Raw genomic sequence first — 25144 nt, 5'->3', positions numbered from 1 at the left:
CAGAAATAAAAAACTTTACAAATTAGAAGATAGACAGGAAAGAACTTTAAAGATCATCTAAAACAATCTGACTTTTCAGAAAAGAAAGGATAGAATAGACCAATATTAGGTAACAATTTAGAAATTTGTGAACCTGTATTAAGAAGCAAACATCTCATGTCAAATTAGATTTCATATCAATAGAAACTTTCTATTTCTAAAACAATAGGCACAAATATCACCATAAATATATGAGTCAAAATTGCTTTTAAGTTTTGAACATTTAGAGCTACTTTAAATTTTTTGAGGATTTAAAAGAATATGTTTTTAATTTAAACGCAGACACACAAACAACTTTATATGGTCATTTGAATGGCAAGCCTTGACACATGAACTCTTATATACCTAAAAAGAAGAGACAAAGTTAACTATCAGGAGCCATAAGAACGAGGAACATTTTCTTCTAGAATAAGCATTAACCTTTTCAGTCAGGCTCATATACTTCTTTTGTAGCCCACATTAAGATCCCACCTTTTCATAATCAAGCCAATTTTTTGGCTTATAATTTCAGTCAAAATGACACAAACAGTCTTCCAATGATAAACAAAAAAGGAATATATTTGGGTCCTCATATAAATTTTAAGCTCCTTCTATTACATATAAAGTTATGAGGTAACCCCACCAAATTAAAAATGTTATCAACAGCAACATTTATGGGAAAACGATATACAAATACTTGAAAGATGTAGAGGAATAAATATTATCATGCATATAAAATGGGGTTTTGAGTATAGATAAATAATAAACTCAGTAGTGTCACAGCAGCTGTCATAAAAATAGAAAACATTTTGGGTTAACATGTTTCTGATTTTTTGGTGTAAGAAAGCAGTAAGTGTCTGTTCTGGCATTGAATTTAGTTGGGGACTTATTGAATGAATCCATGTTTTAGAATTATTCAGGAACATAGCACTGGTATTGTCAATAATAATCTCATGCTACTCCAATCTCTATCTAGATAAACACCAGGGTAACTGTTAACCTGGATTTTATGCCATAATTTAGTTTTGCCTCATTTTGGCCTTTTTATAAAAAGAATACAATATGTCTTTGTTGATGGTTATTTCCCTCCATATTATATTAGATATTCTCATGGCTTGTTCATTATAATTGTTGAAATATTTAGGTTTTAGTGAATGAATATATCATAATAGATTATCATAACATGAATGGGCATTTAGGTTATTTCTAGTTTAGAGTGATTACAAAAATGGTCTTCTAAATAATCATATATTTATTTATGTTGGTACACAGGTGCATTCATCCTTTTGAATTAATACTTAGGAGGAAATCATTACAACTACAGTTAATGATCTTAAATGGCTTTACCAAATAGTTACTTCCACTCCTACTAACAATGTCGCAAGTTCTTCTAGCTCCACGTCCTCACCAATCCTTGACATTGTCAAGCTTTTTAATTTTAGCTGTTCTGATCATATGCTGGCATACAAATTAGAATTTGATTTGCATTTGCCTGATTATTAATAAAGTTGAGAACTTTTTATATGTTTATTAAACATGTTGCTATCCTGATTATAAGGGACATGTTCACATATTCAAGTTTCTTGCCCATTTTTTTTTACTGAGTCCTCAGTCTTCTCCTCATTGATGTCTAGGAGTTTGTTGTATATCCCTAATAGAAACTTTATTAGATACATAAACTACAATTTGATTTTTCCATATTCTGACTTGCTCCTAAATTCTCTTCTTTTCAATAATTCTTTGATTAAACTTTTATTTTGAGATAATTATAGATTCACATGCAGTTGTAAGAAGTAATAAAAAAACATCTCATGTACTCTTACTCAGTTTCTTCCAATGGTAACATCTTGGGAGCCTATAGAATAATACCACAATCAGGATATTGGCATTGATACAGTCAAAAAACTGAACGGTTCCATTACCAAAGGATCTCTTATGTTGTCCTTCTATAGCCATACCCACTTCCCTCCGTCCTTCACTCCCTTTTCAGCAACTGAAAGCCATTAATCATTACTCTATTTCTATAATTTTATCATTTCAAGAATGTGATATCAAGGGAATCATACAGTATGTAACTTCCTGAGTTTGCCTTTTTTCATTTAGCATAATTCTTTGGATATTCATTGAGGTTGTTGTGTATATAAATTTTTCATAGCTTTTTACTGCTGAGTGATATTTCATGATATGGTTACACCATGGTTGTTTTATTTTTTTGTTGTTGTTGTTTTTTAACACATTCACCCAATGAATGACTGTTTCTATTTTGGAGCTATTAAAAATAAAGGTGATATATATATCCCTGAACAGGTTTGTATGTGTGTGTGTGTGTGAGCACATGAGTGTTGTTAGTACAGTCATGTGTAGTTTAACAGCAGGAATATATTACGAGAAATGCATTGTTAGGTGATTTTGTCCTTGTGCAAACGTCCTAGAGTGTACTTCATAAACCTAGAAAATATAGCCTACCTCACGTCTAGGATACATGGTATAGCCTATTATTCCTAGGCTACAAACCTATGCTTCATGTTACTCTACTGAATACTGTAGGAAGCTGAAACATAATGGTAAATATTTGTATATCTAAACCTATCTAAACATAGAAAAGGTATAGTAAAAATGTGGTATAATAGACTTTGAAAAAAAAAAAAGGTACACCTTAATGGAGCGTTTACCGTGAGTGGAGCTTGCAGACTGGAAGTTGGTCTGGGAGAGTCAGTGAGTGAGTGGTGAGTGAATGTGAAGGCCGAGGATATTACTGTACACTTTTATACAACTGTCAGTGAGGTAGATTTGTTTATCACCACAAACAAATGAGTAATGAGTTGGATTACAATGTTAAGATGACTATAATGTCAAGGCAATAGAAATTTTTCAGCTCCATTATAATTTTATGAAACTACTGTCATATATGCAGCCCATCCTTCACCAAAACATGATTGTACAGCACATGACTTTATTCTTTATTTCGGTCTTTTAATAAGCATATAGTGACAGATATCCAATTGTGGTTTTAATTTGCATTTCCCTAATGGTTAATGATGCTGAACATTTTTATATGCTTATTTTCTTTTTGTATACTACCTTCAGTGAAATGTTTCTTCATGTCTTTTGCTCATTTTATAATTGACTTTTAAAATTTTTTACTGTTGGCTGCGAGTGGTGGCTCATGTCTGTAATCCTAGCACTCTGGGGGGCCAAGGCAGGAGAATCACTTGAGGTCAGGAGTTCAATACCAGCCTGAGCGAGAGTAAGACCCCATCTCTACTAAAAATAGAAAAATTAGCCGGATGTGGTGGCTTGCACCTGTAGTCCCAGCTACTCAGGAGGCTGAGGCAGTAGGATCACTTGAGCCCAGGAGTCTGAGGTTGCTGTGAGCTAGGCTGATGCCCCCAGGCAACAGAATGAGACTCTGTCTCAAAAAAAATTTTTTTTTAAATAAATAAAAATAAAAAATAAGATAAAAATTTTTTACTATTGAGTTTTGAGAGTTTTTTATATATTCAGTATACCAGTCCTAGTCATATATGACATTTTCTTCCATTCTGAAACTTGTCTTTTCATCCTATTAACATGGTCTATGAAGAGAAAACTTTTCAAATTTTGACGAGATGCAATTTATCAGTATTTCCATTTATGAATCATGCTTTTTTTTCTGTAAGTTTCATAGCTTTACATTACATATTTAAATTCAAGATCTTTTTTATAAATTGTGAGAACTACGTTTAGGAATTTTTTTTTTTTTTGCTTACAAATGTACAATTTCTTCAGCATTGTTTGTTGAAAAGGTGAGTTTTCCTTTACTGAATTGTTTTTGCACCTTTGTCAAATAACAGTTGGGCATTTCTATGGTTTAATGTGGTTTGTTCCTATCAAAACTCATGTTGAAGGTTGGTCCCCAATGTGGCAGTATTAGGAATTGTTACCTTTAAGAGGCATTTATGTCACAAGATCTACCCTCATGATGGGATTAATGGAGTCTCTCAGGAGTGAATGAATTTGTTCTTGCAGGGACTGGATCGCAACTGTGAGAGAAGGTCTTTACAAAACAGGTCAGCGTCCATAGTCCCCTCACTTTTTCCAATACCCTGGGCCTTTCCACTTCTCCATCATATCTTGAGGCAGCACAGGGCTCTCACTGGAAGCCAAGCAGATACCAATGCCATGCTCTGGACTTTCCAGTCATCAGAATTGTGAGCCGAATAAATTTCTTTTCTTTATAAGTTATTTAGATATCCTGCCATACCAACACTAAATGCACTAAGACAGGCATATCTGTGTGGGTCTGTTTCTGCATTCTCTATTCTACTCCATTGATCTATGTGTCTATTCTTCCACCAGTATCACAGAGTCAAAGTGTTGTCAGGGCTAGCCTTGAATACTTCCTATGTAACCAGTGTATTAGTTTCCTGCAGCTGACATAACACATTATCACAAGCTTGGTAGTTTAAAACAACAGAAAGTTATTCTCTCACAGTTCCGGAGGTCAAAAATCTAAAATCAAGGTGTTAGCAGGGCTGTGCTTTCTCCAAAGGCTCTGCAGGACATCCTGCCTAGTTTCTTCTAGGTTCTGGTGGCTGTGGACATTCCTTGGCTTCCTCACCTGCATCACACCAATCTCTGCCTTTTTCACATGCATTTTCTTCTATATGTCCATGTGTTCTCCTCTTTTGTCTCATAAGGATACCCTCATTGGACTTAGGGCCCACAGAGGTAATCAAAATTAATCTCATCTCAAGATCCTTAACTTAATTGCATCTTCAAAGACCCTTTTTTCTAATAGATCACACTTACAGTTTCTAGGGGTTACGGTAGGGGCATATTTGGAAGGCCACAATTCAATCCAGTACAACCAGTAATAATAAAATTAGGAATTGTTTTTTCAAAATTATTTTATTGTTTTGCCCCTTCTCCCTCTCCTTGTACCTCCTTTTACACATATGTCAAGATCAAACAAATCTTTTCACTATGATATTTCTTACTTTTGAATTATTTTAAGATAGATGAATATCCTAAGCTGTGTAGTTTTCTTGTTAGGAAAAAGCTTTTAAGCCTTGAAATAAAGATTTACATTTTTCGGTAGTGTTGAAATGCACTTTAGTATTGCTAGTAATAGCTTCAATTATTTTCTTAAAATCTTTAAAGATTTCTCAAAGTACCACCAATGCATTTAGACTAAAGAGACATGTCTAAAAATGTATAAAATAGCCAGTTGCAGACTGCAGGCAAACCTCAATTTAGTATGTGAAGATGAGCATTTGGCAAAAAACGTTGTGACAATGGATGTACTGAAGAAGATAAAAGAGTAGTCACTGAGCTGCACAGTTTTAATGAACTGACCCAGAGTATAAAAAGATAATTAGAGTCATAATTAGAGAACAGTAATTCATACCTGAAATTACATGTGAATACCCTACAGTAAAATGCTGGAGTTATTGGTTGGATCAATGTAATACTTTTAACGTAATCTAATGCTCACCGTTTCTGTGAGTAAGACAAGGAACTAAAACACCTTCTCTTCCCTTAAAGGCAGCACTGACTGTGAGAAATGCTCTAGAGAGAAATTTGGCCACTAGGAAGACCTTGAAAGACTTGAATACTTCCTATGTAACCAGTGTATTAGTTTCCTGTGGCTGACAAAACACATTATCACAAGCTCGGTAGTTTAAAACAACAGAAAGTTATTCTCCCACAGTTCTGGAGGTCAAAAGTCTAAAATCAAGGCATCAGCAGGGCTGTGCTTCCTCCAAATGTTACTCCAACATTTTTTAAACAACGTATTTTAATTCTCAGATATCAGAAACAGAGCTAACTGTGGAAATTGGCCAGGAAACCTTGCAAATATAGTAATTCCTACTGAAAATATTGTAAGTGCCCAATGAGATAGCTTTAAAGTTAGCCAGTTAAAAAAATACAAATGTCCGATGTCATAAGGAAAACTCATTTAGAATATATCACAAATAGTACCATGAATTAGAGACATCCTGGTTTTTCCCACTAAAATCCCTTAAGCCTAACATGAAGTTTACCCTGACAACAAAGCATTCCTAGAAACTGAGTGAAAGCTTTCAAAGGTGTAGATAATATGGGGCAGCCACATTGATATTAACAATTAATGTATAGAGACTATCCCATTTTATCTCAATAAAAAGTATTCAAGAAATTGATTTTGCTTTTAACTTGTCCAGTACATTTAGGTTATTTTTGTTTTTTTCTTGTATCAGTCAGCTTGGGATGCTATAATGAATTACCATAGATGAAGTGGCTTAAACAACAGACATTCATTTCTCACATTTCTGGAGGCCAGAAAGTCCAGGATCAGGGTGTCAGCATATTTGGTGCCTAAAAAGGGGCCCTCTTCCTGGCATGTAGACAGCCTCTCCTTGTGTCCTCACATGGCGGAGAAAGAGAAAGTTTTGTTTATTGTTCTTCTCATAAGGACACTAATTCTACCTTGGAGTACCTACCTCCATGACCTCATCTAAACCTAATTGCTTTCCAAAGGCCCCATCTCCAAATACCATCCTATTGAGGGTAGGGCTTCGACATATAAACCCGGGAGGACACAAACATTCAGTCCTTAACACTTCTTTTTCATTTTTTACCCTAAAATCCATTCTGTTGAATATACAATTTTTTTCATTAAGCCAACATTTATTAAATGTCTACTATGTGCCTATTACATGTGTCAGGCACCAAATAAGTAAGACACAGCCCATCTGAATTCTTCATTAACTGCATATAGCTACTGCTTATTTAGCATGTCAAACTAAGTTAAATATTTTATGATGATTAATTCATTTAATGCTCACAATAACTTATAGGTATGTATATATTAGTATTATCCTGACTTTATCAAAGAAAAAATTAAGACTTGTGGAAGTCGAATAACACATCCAAAGTCATAAAGACTGGAATAAAGTGTAAAACTGGCTTTGAGCCCAGACTGCCTGACTCTGAATCCAAGCCTCTCATTGACTGTGCTATAGCACTCTTGCAACACATTGTTTACAATGGCTCTTCCACATCCTGAGTGTCTTCATCTCTACTCTGTGTTGTTTATCTTCTTCACAAAACTCTTCCCTTTTTTATTCTTGAAAAGATAGTAATCATTCAACAATGAACTTGCCTCCTCTCTACAATATTTCCTATTTTTTCAGTTATCCAGTTCTCCTTCCAGTACTCAAGAAAACCTTCATCTCTGTTAGTGAATATAGGAATTATTAAGAGGGAAGTTGGTTAGAGTTTACTCAGAAGCAGGAAAAGGAAAGGTGGGAAAAATTGTATTTTGGTCTAAATGAAGCTGAACTGGTAAAAGTAGGGTTGAAAAATATTATTCAAATTCAGAAAAAATAATTCTACACTTCGTATGGAAGCAGAGAAGACCCCATATAGCAAAAACAATCTTAAGCAAAACGAACAAATTGGGAGGCATCAATTTACCAGACTTCAAGCTATACTACAAGGCTATAGTAACTAAAACAGCATGGTACTGGCACAAGAACAGAGACATAGACCAATGGAACAGAACTGAGAACCCAGATATAAAACCATCCTCATATAGCCATCTAATCTTTGACAAAGCAGACAAAAACATACACTGGGGAAAAGAATCCTTATTAAATAAATGGTGCTGGGAAAATTGGACAGCCACATGTAGAAGATTGAAACAAGATCCGCACCTCTCACTTCTCACAAAAATCAACTCACAATGGATAACAAACTTAAACCTAAGGCATGAAACTATAAGAATTATAGAAGAAAATGTTAGAAAAACTCTTACAGATATTGGATTGGGAAAGAATTTATGAAGACCCCAATGGCGATCACAGTAACAACAAAAATAAATAAAGGGCACCTGATCAAATTAAAAAGCTTCTGCACAGCCAACGAAGCCATCACAAGAGCAAACAGACAGCCTACAGAATGCGAGAAAATATTCATATGCTGCATATCCAATAAAGGGCTGATAACTAGAATCTATATAGAACTCAGGAAAATCAGAAAGAAAAAAATCAAACGACTCCATTAAAAGGTGGGCAAAGGACATGAACAGAAACTTTTCAAAAGAACAGACTAATGGCCAAGAAACGTATGAGAAAATGCTCAACATCTCTAATCATCAGGGCAATGCTAATGAAAACCACAATGAGATATCACTTAACTCCAGTGAGAATGGCTTTTATCAAAAAGTCCCAAAACAATAAATGTTGGCATGGATATGGAGAGATAGAAACACTCTTACACTGCTGGTGAAACTCTAAACTAGTACAACCTCTGTGGAAGTGATATGGAGATACCTCAAAGAGCTACAGGTAGAACTACCATTTAATCCAGCAATCCCATTACTGGGCATCTACCCAAAGGAACAAAAGACATTCTATAAAAAAGACATCTGCACTAGAATGTTTAGAGTGGCACAATTCATAACTGCAAAGATGTGGAAATGTGGAAACAGCCCAAGCGCCTGTCAATACATGAGTGGATTAATAAAATGTGGTGTATATATATATATACACACACACACATACACACACACACACACACACACATATACCATGGAGTTCTACTGAGCCACAAAAAGCAATGGTGACCTAGCACCTTTTGTATTATCCTGGATAGAGCTGGAACCCATTCTACTAAGTGAAGTATCCTAAGAATGGAAAAACAAGCACCACATGTACTCACCATCAAATTGGTATTAACTGATCAACACTTAAGTGCACATACAGGAATAGCATTCGCTGGGTGTCAGGCAGATAGGAGGGGGGAAGAGGGAATGGGTATATTCACATCTAATGGGCGCCGTGTGCACCGTCTGGGGGATGGACACACTTGAAGCTCTGGCTTGGTTGGGGCAAAGGCAATATATGTAACCTAAACATTTGTACCCCCGTAATATGCTGAAATTAAAAAAAAATTCATAAGGGCAAGATCTAAAAAAGATGGGTGGTTTGGAATTTTATTTTTAGCAATAACTTGAGAGTGTTACATTGAGTCTGAAGCAGACTTGGCTTATAATATGCTGAAATAAAGAAAAAAGAAAAAAATTTTTAAAAAAAGGTAAGCGGGGATGAAATTTACTTTAGTTTCTTCACAATAACTCCTAAGTTTGTTTGTCCTAGTCTTCAGAGGCTACCTCAGAACAGACTCAGAATGTTACTAGAGACAAAAAAGAAAGCAAACATGAAACTGTCTTACCCGAGTAATACTCATGTAGGGCCAGAGTCCCCAGAGTAGTATATTTAGTAGGACACTGACATAGTCTCTGAAGCACCAGTATGTATATGCGCCTGATGTTCTTAGTTCTCTGAACAACTCTGTGAGGCAGTGATCATGATTGCTTAGGTTGTGCAGATGTTTCTGTCAGGCAAAGAGAATTAGGAAGAAGAAAGTTTCTCCGCTTTATGTCTCAATAGAACTATTTTGGCATGCAAAGAAAATAACAAAACAGTGTGCTTTAAGTACTAAAGCTTAAGGACCAGGCACTTCTTGAGAAGAAACTGCTGTTCTGATTTTAGGCTTTAATAAAGTGAAAAGTTGGTTAATGATACAAGCTTTAAGAGTTAGAAATCTGGGTTCAAATCCAGTCTCCACTTTTTACTAGCTGAGGGATCATAAGTACATTACTTGACCTCAGAAAGTGTTATTTTACACCATCCCTAAAATAAGCATAACAATATCTCCTCTTAGAATAAATAAATTAATGTATGTAAAACATCAAAGGAGTCCTTAACTCATAGCAGGTACTCAATTAACAGTATGCCATAATGGTTGATGCTAATATAAACTTTTCTTTGAGGTTATAAATAAAAGAAAGAGATCAGAAGAAGAAAAGACTTCACTTTAGAATTTCAAACCTTTGTCAGAGTTGTTCACTGAAGGCTAGGTTATTTCCTGGGAGTCTGGGTAGCCATGTGAGACCAGCAGAGGACTGGACCTCAGAAACACCATGTCAGGATGGGTTCAACTCCATGACACACATCAGACCAGGGCAGGCACCCACCTCAGGGACATTCACAAGGCCTCTGGAATTTTTATGTCACCACGCTGAGCTATACACACACACACAATATTCCATGGGGAAAAAAGTAAAACTTTACTCTTTGACAAGAAAAGAGGAATGATGTTAAATCTTTGCTATTTCCACTTAAATTAAGACACAGCTCCTTGGCCCCCAGTTCTCTAAGCCATAAAACCTTCAACCCTCTGCCAGGAATGCTTATAAATTGTGACTCATTTTGCAGCCCCCTTTAGCAATCTTTAGTGCTAAATTAGTCCTTTCAACATGATAAGTGCCTTTCCAGCCTGTGAAAGAGCACCCACTCTCCTTTCCATTTAGAAGTTAGCTGAAGAAATTTTTTTGTTGAGTTTTGCTATTTTATATCTGAGCTACGGGAGATGCCCCAGCAAAGACTCTATCAATAACTTCTGCTTGGTAGTGTATGATAGTCTACGCTTTGATGTTCATCTCCTACATCAATGCAAATAATAATTATTTTGACTTACATTTCAACTTCATCCAAAGAATCTAAATGCTTAGAAGATTTCGATTTAGTATACATATTGCACCTGATAGACAATCATCTTCAAACTGAGAAACAAGGCTATTAGGAACTAGAAATTTCTTGACACTGATTCAAGCAATAAAACAGTAAAACAGAGTTACTTCTTTGAGCTGCATAGGAACTTGCTGTGCCTACTCCCAGTTTAATATCAGAATTTTATAAATAAAATTGCAGAGTTTTTTCTGTTGTTTTCTTTTTAAATGATTCTACATAATTACTAAATGTGTTTTTCATGACCATTTCCTTAAAAATTAAATATGTAGGAAGAAACGATAGTGCAAGTGAAGTGGTAACCAAAATTTTAAGGGACACTTTCAAAAAAAATCAACGTTTTGAATAAGAAGCAAAATGATGAGCAAGAGGTTAAGTGAAAATAGATTCATCTGAAAGTTGTATGCTCTTAGGAATGAGGCCAATAGAGACAAAAATCATTTGTGTGCCTAAGAATGTCATTACACCTGTGAGGGGAAAAAATATATAGTTTATGAAAACAAAAATAAAACAGAAGTAATTTGTGAGAGAAAACCTGAACAGATAGAAAATGTACTTCATAACCAAAATTGGCAGTAAAAGACGACAGTCTTAACATATGCACAGTCATATACAGATAAAAGGGAAATAAGAGTGACAACAAAAATGAGACACCAAAAATGGATGGAGAAAATTAATGACAGAGGAGTAATGCAGCAATGAGAAATAAAATTATTTCGAAGGTGAAATAAACCACATAATAAATGTACTGGTATTTCCAGAAATTTTTCATTTTTAATCTTAGGCCACAGGTACAGTTAAGGAAGGGTATTTTCAGGGACATAATAATAACTAAAAATATAACTTGCATTTGACCCAGCAATCCCACTGCTGGTTATCCAAAGGAAAAGAAACTGTATCAAAAAGATACCTGCACTTGTATGTATATTTCAGCTCCATTCACAATAGCAAGATATGGAATCAACCTAAGTGTCCATCAAGGAAGTACTGGATGAAAGATGTGTGAGAGAGAGATATATGCACACATACACACACATACACACACCATGAAATACTACTCGACCACTAAAAAGAATAAAATCATGTCTTTTGCAGCAGCATGGATGGAACTGGAGGCCATTATTTTAAGTGAAATAACTCAGCAACAGAAAGTCAAATGCCACGTTTTCACTTGTAAGTGGGATCTAAATAATGTGTACACATGGACATAGAGGATGGAACAGTAGACATTGGAGATGAGGAAGGATGGGTGGGTGGGAGGGGTGAGATATTACTTAATGGGTGTAATTTACACTATTTGGCAGATGGCGATACTAAAAGCTCAGACTTGTTCACTATTCAATATATCCCATGTAACCAAACTGTAATTGTACCTCCTAAATCTATAAAAATAAAAAGAATGCAGTGTAGTGAAAAATTGCCAAAGTAAACATGCATGTCATATTAAAAATATGTAGTATTTGACTAACCATTAATAAGTTCAATTTTTTAAAAATAAACTTTTATTTTAGAATAGTTTTAGACTTACAGAAAAATGGCAAAGATAGGAGATAGAGAATTCCCATATATCCCACACCATTTGTTCTATCGTTAATATTTTATTAGCCTGTGTATTAGGGTTCTCTAGAGAAAGAGAAACAGATATATGTGTGGATGTGTGTATATATACATAATTTCCCTCTCCATTTATCTACATCTATATCTATAAATAAATAGATATAGATAGATATAGATAGATAGATAGATAGATTATAAGGAATTAGATCACATGATCATGAAGCCTGAGAAGTCCCACGATCTGTAGTCTGCTAGCTGGAAATCCCAGAGAGCCAGTGGTACATTTCTAGACTGAGTCCAAAGATCTGAGAATCAGGAGAAATGATGGTGTAAATTCCAGTCCAAATATGTAGGCATGAAAACCAGAAAAGTCTGTGGTGTAAGTATCAGTCCCAGTGCAGGACAAGACCGATGTTCTAATTTGAATACAATCAGGCAAAGTGAGCAAATTGTCCTTTACCTCATCTCTTGTTCTATTTAAACTTTCAATGATTTGGATGAGGCTCACCCACATTGGGGAAGGCAATATGCTTTATTCAGTCTATTGATCCAGATGTTAATCTCATCCAGAAGTATCCTCTCAGACACACCCAGAATAAAGTTTAACCAAATATCTGGGCATCCTATGTCCCAATCAAGCTGGTACATAATTACTTATCACAGTATGGAACATTTGTCACAATTATTGAACCAATATTATGTATTATTATTAACTAAAGTCCACACTTAGATTTCCTTAGTTTTTACCTAATGTTCTTTTTTGATTCCAAAATCTTAACTAGGCTGCCACATTACATTTAGCCATCATGTTCCCTTAGGGTTACTCTTTGCTTTGATGGTTCTCAGACTTTCTTTATTTTTGACAACCTTGACAATTTTCAGGAATACTGGTTGGGTATTTGGTTTTATGTCTTACTATTGGAATTGGTCTGATATTTTTCTTATGGTTAGATTGGGGTTACAAGCTATTGAAAGGGAAACAGGGGTAAAGTACCATTTTTACCACATCATATCAAAGGTACATAATATCAAAATGACTTATCACTGTGGAAAGTAACCTTGATCACCTAAGATAGTGGTTTTCAATTTTCTTCGTTGTAAAGTTTCTTTCTTCTCTTTTTTATACTGTACTCTTTTGAAGGGTAAATTAAGCCAATACTTAATTAGTGGGGAGTTGTACTCAGAATGTTTACATATATTATTTGTAATTCTTATGCAGGTGAGATTTGTCTATTCTCCACCATTTATTTATTTATTCAATCATTTATTTATGTCATTATGAACGCAGGTATATTTATTTTGGGTTATAATCCAAGACTACTTTATTTTGTTGCTCAGTTTGTTCCATCTTTGGGCATTTGGAGCTCATTAAGTAGATTCCTTTGTTCTTTTTGACATACCCCAAATATTGTAGGTTTTTGAGCAATTCTTTACTTTTTAGCACAATAGGTACTTTAAGCTCATCTTACATATTTCCTGCCTCCGTCCTAGAATTAATCATTTGTTCAAGAAGCCCTGGTTGGAGGAACATATTAGAAACCAAGATCTGATACTAGATGTATTCACTGCTACTGGGATGTCATTGCTTCTAAGCTCTCAGCTGACAGAACAAGGAAATAAATGTGTGTACAGTAATGCCTGTATATACATATATCTATCAATATTTCAATATGTAAAGATTTGTATCTGTATTAAACTAAACATTAGTTTATATTGATATATCCAATTCTTAATTAATTAGAACATAAATCATTCTAGCCTTTTCTTGCTTATCTGTAACTTCTCAATCCAACAATAAAAAATCTGTCTTCCATCATCTTCCAACCATTCACTTAATTGTTCAATTTTAGCATATATGGATGCATTATCAAAATTGTTAACCTGTACCATGGTAGGAAATAACTTTATCAACCAGAGTACAATTCCTAAGTAGTTCCTTTTGCCTTTTGTCTTACAGACCCCAGACTCCACTTGTTTCCAAAGTTACTTAGGTCAGCACATTTCCCCCCATCTCCTTCAGAGAGGTTGTTTTACACACTTACAATACATTATTTTGTTACATTCTGCATTGCATCTGTGTATTCTCTGACTTTATAAATGATTTTTTTAGATTTGCATACATTAACATTCAATTTTTGACTGTAAATGTCCATGGCTTTTAACAAATGCATAGTGTCATGTATCTACCATTATTATAGTATCATACAGAATATTTACATATCCTTAAAAAAAAGTTCCCTCTGCTTCACCTATTCAGCTCTTTCCCCCACAGTCCCAACCTCTTGCAACCACTTATTTACTTTCTCTGTCTCTAATAAAGAACTTTACCACTGAGCGTTTTTGCCTTTTCCAGAGTATCATATAATTGGAATCATACCATATGTGGCCTTTTCATACTGACTTCTTCCACTTAATAATATGCATTTAAGGTTTATCCATGTCTCTGTGTTTATCCATGTATTCCTTGACTGCTCATTACTTTTTATTGATGAATAGTATTCTCATTGTATGTATTTATCACAGTTTGTTTATTCATTAACATATTGGTTCCTTCCAGTTTTTGGAGGTTATTTACAAAACTGCTATAAACATTTTCAAGCTAACTTTTGTGAACACGAGTTTTCGAAGGGGTTGACTAAATACCCCATAGCATGATTGCTGGGTCATATGGTAAGACTATGTATAGCTTTGTAAGAAACTGTCAAACTGTCTTCCAAAGTGGCTATAAGAGTTATCTTTCTATCAGCAATAAATTAGGGTTTCCGTTGCTCTGTATCATCATTAGTAATTGGCATTATAAGGTTTGTTTTGTGTGTTTTAGCCATTCTGGTAGGTATATAGTAATATATCATTGTTTAATTTGCAATTTCCTAATAACAAATAATCTTAAGCAATTTCCATATTTTCATTTGTTGCCTGTGTATCTTCCTCAGTGAGCTGTCTTATCAGATATTTTGTTTATCGTTAGATTGATTTGTTTTCTTATTGTTGAGTTTTAGGAATTATTTGTATATTCGGGGCACTAGTCCTTTATCAGATATGAATCCCACAAATATAGTCTTCTTGTCTATGGCTTGTGTTTTCATTCTCTTACCAGTGTTTTTTGCAGAGAAGAAGTTTTTAATTTAAATAAAGCCCAATTTATCAATCTTTTTCTTTCATAAGAAGAGATATAACACATTTGATGTTGCATCTAAAACTCATCACCAAATCCAAGGCCACACACATTTTTTTCACATGCTATGTTCTAGAAGTTTAATAGTTTTGCATTTTACATTTAAATTTATGACTTTGAGTTAAGTTTTGTAAAAGATATACAGTGTATGTCTAGGCCATTTCCTTACAACATATGAACATCCAATTGTTCTAGTAATATTTGTTGAAAAGACTGTTTTTTCTCCATTGCATTTCCCTTGTTCTTTTGTAAAATATCAGTCAAATATACAGTCATACATAGCTTAATAATAGGATATGCTCTGAGAAATGCATTGTTAGGTGATTTCATCATTGTGGAAACATCATAGAGTGTAATTACACAAACCTATCTGGTGTAACCTACTACATACCTAGAGTAAGTGGCATAACCCACTTCTTCTAGGATATAAACCTATACAGCATATTACTGTGATGAATATTGTCAGGCATTTGTAGCACAATGGTATTTGTGTATCCAAACTTATCTAAACAGGAAAGGTATAGCAAAAATATAGGGGGCCACTATCATATATGCAATCTGCTGTTGAGTGACACATCATTATGTAGGACATGACTATATTCACATGGATGCATTTCCAGACTCTCCATTTTGTTCCATTGACCTATTCATCTGTTTTTTCTCCAATACCATCAAGTGTCTTGATCACTACAGCTTTTTAGTAAACTTAAATAGTGTGAGTCCTTTAGTATTGTTCTTCCTCAGTATTGTGTTGACTAGTCTAGGCTTTTCGCCTTTCCGTACAAACAGTTGAACCAATATGTCAATAGCTACAAGTATCTTGCTGAGATTTTGATTTGGATTGTATCAAGCCTATAGATCAAATTGGGAAGAATTGATGTCTTAACCATATAGAGTCTTCAAATCCATTACTGTGGAGTATCTCATGTTTATTGAGATTTTCTTTGATTTATTTCAGCAGTGATTTGTAATTAGGCACATATATCCTGTACATATTCTGTTAGATTTTTATATAAGTATTTATCTTTTGGGGTGGCAGGACTACTATTATAAATGGTATTTTTTTTAAATTTCAGTTTTTAATTGTTTATTGCTGGTATATAGCTCAATAATTGATTTTGGTATATTAACTTTGTATTCTGAAATACAGGTTGACTTTAGTATACTAACCTGGTATTCTGCAATTCTTGCTATACTCACATATTACTTCCAGGAGATTTTGTAGATGCTTTGGGATTTTCTTCATAGACAATCACGTCACCTGTGGGAAAAAAAAGTTTTCTTCCTTTATTTGCAATATGTGTATCTTGCTAAGAGTTTTTATCATGAATAGATGTTGAATTTTGTGAAATTCTTTTTCTGCACTGATTAGTATAATTGCAATTTTCCTTTCTTATAGTGTCTTTTCTAGTTTTCATATTAGAGTAATGTTGCCTTCATAGAATAAGTTATAAAGTATTCCTTTATCTTTTAATTTCTGGAAACATTGTGGAGAATTGGTATGATTATTTTCTTAAATATTTGATAGCATTGGCCACATTGGCCCTTGTGCTTTCTTTCTTGGAAGGTTATTGTGATAATCTATTTTACATATATATAATGTCAAAATAAATAAATACTTTTTTTCAGATTATCTTTTTCCTTTTGTGTGAGTTTTGACAGTTTGTTTTTTTAAAGGAATTGCTACATTTCATTTAAGTTATCAAATTTGTGGGCATATATTTGCTCATAGTACTCCTTTATTATCTTTTTTAATGTGCATGGATCACTGGTTGCAACCCCTCCTTCATTTTTGTTATTGGCCATTTGTATCTTCTATCTTTTATCTTTGGTTAGATTCACTAGAGGTTTATCACTTTCATTGATCTTTCAAAAGAACCAACATTGGCTTCATTAATTTTCTCTATTGATTTCCTGTTTCAATGTCATGGATTTCTGCTCTAATTTTTATTATTCTTTTCTTCTGCTTGTTTTAGGCTTAAATTGCTCTGTGTTCCTTAGTTTCCTAAGACGCAGCTTAGATTATTGATATTAGATCTTTCTTCTTTTCTGACATTTTTACTCAATGCTACAGGTTTCACTGTAAGCACTGTTTTTATTGCATCTCACATAATATTGATAAATTTTGTTTTCATTTTCACTTAGTCCAAAATATTTTTTAATTTCTGGCTTAATTAGTCCATTCTTTCAGTTCTATCAATTTTACCTCATATATTTTAATGTTCTTTTGTTTTGAGTAATACACATTTAGGATTGTTATGTCTTTTTGGAGAATTGACCTATTTATAATTAGATAAACTCTTTATCCCTGATACTCTCTCTTTTCCTGAAGTCTGCTATATCTGAAATTAATACAGTTCCTTAGGTATTCTTTTGATTAGTATTAGCATTAGACTCTTGTATTCTTCTCTCCTTCTTTACTTTTAACCTATCTGCAACTTTAGATTTGTTGTAAACAACATATAGCTTGGTTTTATTTTTATCCACTCAACAAATTTCTATCTTTAATTGGTTTATTTAGACCATTCACATCTAAAGGAATTATTGATACTGTTGGAGTAATTATTGATATTATTGATATTGGTGGTGAACTCTGTATGTGGACAGATCCCCTGTCTCTCGTTGATGAGGGAAGATGAAGGTCTTTGAAATCCTATCTCTTTCCCAAGCCCTGTGGTCTTAGGAAAAACCATGATATAAGTTATATTGGGATGTCCAGATTAATCTCTGAGATATTAGGTGATATTTGTGGGTAAGAATCTGTCACATCCTGTATGATTGAGTGAGTAAATGCTGTAAAGGGTTGTACAAGTTGTCCTCCCTGCCAGTGGGGAGAACTTGCCAGAAAGAATCATCTGCAGTGTTGTTTTTTGGGGGAACCTATGACCAGCTCAGGCCCCTCAAGAGAGGTAGCCAAATGGCTCACATTGTGGGCAGGGCCCTGGAGTTCCTAAGTGGCTCCTTATTCTCCACCACAGCAGAGGTGGGTGGAGGAGTTAGGCTGAGTGGGTCTGGGTGGGTCTGGGTCAGGTGAGCCTGCCTTCAGGCTCCACAAAGAGAGCTGTCTTGGTATGGATCAATGTTCTGCTCTCACGCTGCTGGGGAAAGCCACCAGGGAGGGGCTGACATATCCCCACAGAGCCAGAAAGTCCTCATGTGGGAATAGGACCATCTGAGATTCACAACCTGGCTGTCAAGGGTGGGCTTCCCTCTTCCCCCTCTGCCTCTTCCCTGTGGTCTCCTTCTGGTAGGAGCTCGAACTAGGTGAGTTCACAAGCAACGGTGCTGCAGGTTGGGAGCTTCTCTGTACAGGATCTAGTCCCAGGCCACAAGCGTGGCTTTCCTGTGGGTACGTTGTTGCTTGGACCCACACTTCACTCTCCTCTCAGTTCTTCCCACTTGGGCTCCCTTGCCTCCTGAGATTAGTTCACAAATCTCCCCTCTGTACCCGCAAGCAACACGATCCAGGTCTGGGTATAGGAGATGTGGCCTGCAGACCTGTTCCCAGGTCCCTGAATATCAATCCCTGACTGTGCCAGGGAGAAGCATGCTAGTCTCAAGTTGTCCAGGAAGTGCTGTAGTAGATTTGATGTCCCTCCACTTCAGGGTTTTCCCTGCTCTGCTAAAGTAACCAGGCAAGCAGCACCTGGAAGGGCCAGCAGACAGGGAGATCACAGACTGAGCACCCCTTGGTCCACTGCAGGCCTTTAAGAGGAAAGGTGTGAGCCCCACTCTCTGTGGGAACCTCAGTGTTGAGGCACACCAACAGAGGGGAAACAGCTGCTTCTTAGAGTCTTGGCTCAATTGTACCTCTTGGCAGCAGCAGGTGGAGAAGGGGTGGGGGAGGAAAGAGTCTGAAAGGAGGTTAACTAGCACTCTGGTCAACTCTGTCCCTTTCTCCACAAGGCAACCCACCTGGAATGTTTAAGCTCTGGGGTCAGGATCCCTGGATCCCCTGAGATCTATTGGCCCCTGTGGTTTCCCCAGTCTGGGCTGGAGTTAGGAATTGTTTGTGTGGGAACAAGCGAGACAAAAATTAAGGGGCTGAAGCTCCCTGGGAGGAAAAAGGCACACAGTGGGTGGAGAAGCAATATGGCACCTGCCATCTCAGCTCAGGTCTGCAGTGATGGGAAGTGACCCCAAGGAGGCTGAGAGCCTGCTGTTTTGCCTTCAAGAAGCTCCCAGTTTACTGGTAGCAGCAGCCTCTGGCCTTGTGAGGGTAGAAAGGCTCTCCAGAAGTTCAGGTGCCCTCTGACTTTTATAGGTATGAGGGAAGTTGAAACAAAACCTCCCACTTACCACACTTGCTGTTCTCCAAGCTTCTCAGGGTTGATCTCTTTTGCTGTTTCTTGTTCTGCTAAGCAATTCTTCCCATGAAATTTCTGGTAGGTTCTGGCACTTTTTCCTCAGAATTACACTCAATCTATGTTTATGGGTTTTTTTTTCATCTAAAACTTTTCCTTCTTTCTGAGATAATCTGTCAGCTGATGTCTCTTGTCAGCCATCTTGGCCTTTTACTTTCCACTCTCTTTTTGCTTGCATGCTTTATGATGTAAAACCATCTGTAATTCTTATCCTTGTCAATCTATAGGTAGAGTCCCATTCCCCACTCTATTTTGAATATGATATTCCTAGATAGGGTCCAATTTCTCCCCCTTTGGTATTTATCTTGATTGCTATTCTCTGAAATTCCTGCATCTGTAGTTTGGTGTTGTCATTAATTTCAAGTTTTCAGCTATTATTATTTTAAATATTTGCCTGTTCCATTGTCCCTTTCTTCTCCTAGTCTTTCAACTACTACCTTTTGATATTGTCTCACATTTTGGGGATATTTTATTTTGCATTTTGCATTCCTTTTTCTCTTTTCATTTCTTCTTGGGATGAGTCTGTTGTCCTGTCTTCAAGTGCACTAATTATTTCATCAGCTGTGTCAAGTCCACTATCAAACCTATCAAAGGCATCCTTTATTTGTGTTACAGTGTTTTTGATTTCTAACATTTCCTTTTGATTCTATCTCTTTTTAAATTAACCATCTATTGTTGAATGTTGTCTACTTTTTTCCATTAGAGCCCTTAACATATTAATCACAATCATTTTAACATCCCTGTCTGATAATTCCAACATCTGTGTCATATCTGAGTCTGGTTCTGATGATTGCTTTATGTCTTTAGACTGTGTTATTCTTGTATTTTGAGATGCCTTATGACTTTTTATTGAAAGCTAAGAGCATGTTGCATTGGATAATAGGAACCAAGGTAAATAAGCCTTGATTGTGAGGATCTATGGTAATGTGGTTTGGGCTGTGTTTAATGTTTACCATGGTAGTAGGTTCCAGAGGCTTCAAATTCCTCTTGTGTCTGTTTTTTGTCTCCACTCTTGACTTTGGGCTTCTCTAAGTACTTTCCTTTTAAAGAATCTGTGTCTCACTGATCTTTCAGTTATAATCCACTATGATTATAACTGGATGCCTGTGGGTGTGATGATAAGGTGTGGGGAATGGAGAGCACTTTATAATCTTTTGATTAAGTTGCATTGTCTAATGGTCCTATGTCTTAGAATTGTGACCTTCACAAGTAGTTCTTCAGTGATGTAGTTTTTTGGAATCTTGTTTCTTGTTTTTTTTCTTCCTGCTCCATGCTACCTTCCCTGGTTATAGTATCCGGATGATTTTTTTTGAAACTCTATTGACTACCCTCACCCCAGGCTAGAAGAGGTAGGAGTGGGAGAAATGCCCTTCTTCCATTTTGGGATGAATCCTCAAGTCTTCACCCCCAGAGCACAGTCTTTTTTGGTAGAATAGTCTCTGGGCATTTCACAATTATTCTTCTCCTCCCACTGCCAAAGCTATGAGGGAATCACTGATCTTCATGGTGAGAACCAAGTGAGATTCCTCTAGGTAATGTACAAAAAATTATATGGGCCCTATGACAGTTGACCCCAGTTGTTTCTCACAATCTTCATCTAAAGTACATTTTAATTGTTCCAACCTGTTTATTGTTTCATGCCTTCTACTCCAAGTAAGCAGCTCTGCTCTGACTTTGGATGAGCCTCTCTCTCTAGATTTCAGGGTAGTCATTTGCCTTGCAATCACAGTTCTCTGTTGGGACCAAGAAAATTCACTGATTTTCAGTGTCAGTTTTTTATTTGTTGTTGTTGTTGTGAGAAAAGGCATGTGACTTTCAAATTCTCTATGTGTCACAGCTGAAGCAGGAAATATTGAATCACTTTTAACTTACTAGTATTATCTCTCTTTTGATGAAATTGAAGAGCTCACATAACTTACCCTGGGTCATATTTTGGGAATTGCTGAGTCATGGATTGACCTCATTCTGATTCTAGTAGCCATGATCTTAGCCACTATGGTGTATCCCCTCCCACATTGTATAAAATAACACTATTAAAGATGTGAACAAAATAATGTTGGAGCAATGAAAAGGAGTGACTAACTTTGGGAACTAACTGTATAAGAAAGCCTCATGAAAGAGATGACAGGCAAGGGAGGGTGGACATTTTTAAGCAATGGAACAATAGGTGTAAAGATATTTTAAAAGAATGCTGTTTTCTTCAGATTCAGTTGTTGAAGTGGAGGAGATATGTTCGAGACAAGATAAATCTGGAGATAGGCTCTGTGCCTGGTGAAGGATTGTTCTAGAGACTATGCATGTAATTTATAACTGACAAAGAATGAAAAGATTTTTTTAAAGTGATGCATTAAGAAGATGGCCCAAGGTAGGTGACAGATGGGTAACAAGAATTTATTTAAGAGATTGTAACTGAAGCAAGAATAAAACATGAGGGATATGTGTTTATGCATCTGGGAATTTATATATAATGTTTATTCCCTGTGAACAAAACCAAACCAGCAAAACACACTCTCTCAAAAGGTTGATTCAAATCTCTTCAAGCTCTCTGATTTCATAAAATTAAAACTCAAAGGGAAGACAATGACAGTTGCTTGCTACCTCTGGGTCTCGGACATTTTTCCCCCACCCTTTAACAGGAAGCCTAATACTTAACAATATGAATAGGATGCCTTATACCTTAATAAGTAAACAGTAAATATTGGTGCTCCTACTTTCTGGTGTACAAAATATAGGCTAGTCTGAGAGATGCTGGCTAACTCATTTACTCTTACTCAGTGGCTAGCAATTTGAATTGGGAAGCAATTACATACAAAAATGCTGAGCAATTACATACAACAAAAATTTCATTGCATTATTCTCCAAAATTATAACAAGAAGAGTTGGAAGAGAGAATTATTCTGGGCTGGAATTAAGCTTTCTCATCATTATTATATTGGACTGCAACTGCCTGACTGAGGAACTCTGATTTCAAATTTTCAGAGAAAGGGTGAAAACCCCAAACTAAGCAAAAAGTCAAAATCAGGATCACACAAAAGAGAGCTGAAATAGGGTAAATGGGACAGGCAGAAATAAATATAGAAAATGGGAGCACAGGGATGATAAGGGTGGGGAAAAAAAAAACAAGAAAAAGGAGTTACCTCTAGAGTGACTATCCTTAAAAAATCTGAGAATCAAATTCAAAACACAGTTGAGAAAATTGTTCCATTCTCTGTCTCTGTCTCTCTCTGTCTCTCCCTCTCTCTCTTTATCCATGTGGGAAAATGCTTGTTTCAGAAAAGTGAAGCCATATGGCCAAACCAAAACTGAGAGGAAAATAGTACTTTAAGCTCCACCAGACTAGCAAGACTAGATACACAATTAAAATTAAACAAACAGAGAATAACTCCATTACCAATGTAAATTTGAATTAGTTTATTTTTTAATAAGTTTAGCTTTAGTGGAACAACAACAAAAAAGGCATTGTGAAGCAGAAAAAAATCACAAATGACCATGGATAGAGTTAGTGATGTATGAATAGGGAACAAGGGAGAGAGCTCTCTGTTACACGGTCTAGTGTGAAATAACTTTGCTTGATTTTTGAATGGTAAAGTTTCCTCAATCACTACTGTATAAAATCTATAATATAACTTGTAAATATATTCATCGTATAAGTAAATATTTAATATGTCAAAATATTAATTAGATTACTGAGATGATTTCAGGAAATTGCTTGCAATTTAAGGAAAATAGCCAAATAAATAAAGGAAATGAGATAGATAATAAGTTGTAAAAATTTAAGATGTGAATATGATGGGTCAAGTAGCCTTTATCTGTTCAAAGCATTTTGCAATAATAAACTTATTAAAAGAATAAATTTACTGCAAATCTCACCCTACAGTTTCTGTGCTTATAATCAAACTCATTTAAATGAATATTTGATAAATGCATAAATGAATAAAGATGAAATGAATAAATGAATGGAAACGGAACATAAATACTAAATGATGGAAATTAAATGAATAATTCTCTTGAATAAATCAGCTTCACTTGAGTTTGCTAGCATTCTATATAGAGTTAATACCATCCAAAATGATAATTTTGAAGGGATCATGGTAAAGAATTTATCTACACAAGAAGTATTTAAATTTATGGCTATAATCAATGTGCTCTAAATACACTTTCTTACTCTGTCCTTTAAGTGCCTATATTTAAATAATATTTTTTTCACTGAGTTAGACTATTCGACATTTCTTTCAGTAAATCTTCAACATTGAGATTACTTATGTTCTTGGGAATAGGAAAAATCTTTCTACATGTGTTTTCTTCTCAGAACATTAAACATATTAGCCTAATTACCCACCTCTTACTATCATTCTTATTCATCTGGAACATTTCCAATTGTCTTTTCTATAGCTATTTTTGGATTAGGTCAAAATAAACCATACTAAATCTCAGTCAGGCTGGTTGTAGAATTTAGAATAAGGGAGTATTTGATGTTTGTCTTCCAAGTATCCCAGAATTATTCTTAATTCCTAAATTAATCTTTTTAGAAGGGGAATTGTGTATGAAAAGCTCCTATTTTTTAACTGCAAAGTGAGAAGTTGGCTGGAATTATTGGAAAATAAGGTTCATGAAAATTTTATAAATAGTTGCGGTTTTATACATTTAAGTTTCTAGAGGAAAATCATATGTGTTCCTCTCCACCTCTTTGCCCTGTCTCTCCTCCCTCTGTTTATCATTCTTCCAAAGTTTTAACAAATAGTTTTATCATGTAAGTTTATTTCCCTAAAAAATAAATTAATTCTTTTTGCTTTCAAATTCCATGATAGTGACATACTTTATGTAATTTTTGGGACTTATTTTCACCTAAAGTTATTTTTTGAACACATTACTATTTAGCTATAGTTTATTTTGATATTTATCCCATTTTCTGAATACATGTTATTATATCTATTCTTCCGTGAAAAAAAGTTTTGGTGGTTTTCCTCATTATTTCATTTAGCAAATATGTTTTAAACATCTAGGTGCCAGGCATTGTTTCAATAGCAAAAGAAAACAGACCAAAAAATTCCCAGTTTTCATGGCGTTTATATTACAGTGACGGTGAGCATTCTCATATGTCACACATATGGAATTGTTTCTCGTAGAGTATCCATATGTTCTAATTTATAAGACAGTATAAAATGTTAATATTTTATTAACAGTAAATATCTTTTACATATAGTTAAGTCAATTTTCACACTAATCAACAGTATATAACAGTTGATCAACATCCTTTCCGATAGTTAGTATTGCCAGACTATATATAGCAGTCAATCTACTGGGTGAAAAAGAATATTTCATCTCATTTTAATTTTTATTTTCTGATAACAAGTGAGATTAGACATTCTTTTAATGTTTACCCACCTTTCATATTTTGCTATTTGGCAAAATATATGTTCATGTCTTAACTCTCTTTTTCTATTGATTGTTTATCTCCATGTTGATTTATAAGA

The sequence above is a fragment of the Propithecus coquereli genome, unplaced genomic scaffold (genome assembly GCF_000956105.1).
Source record: "Propithecus coquereli isolate 6110/MARCELLA unplaced genomic scaffold, Pcoq_1.0 Scaffold15, whole genome shotgun sequence".
Taxonomy (NCBI): Eukaryota; Metazoa; Chordata; class Mammalia; order Primates; family Indriidae; genus Propithecus; species Propithecus coquereli.
This window is presented reverse-complemented; position numbering follows the sequence as displayed.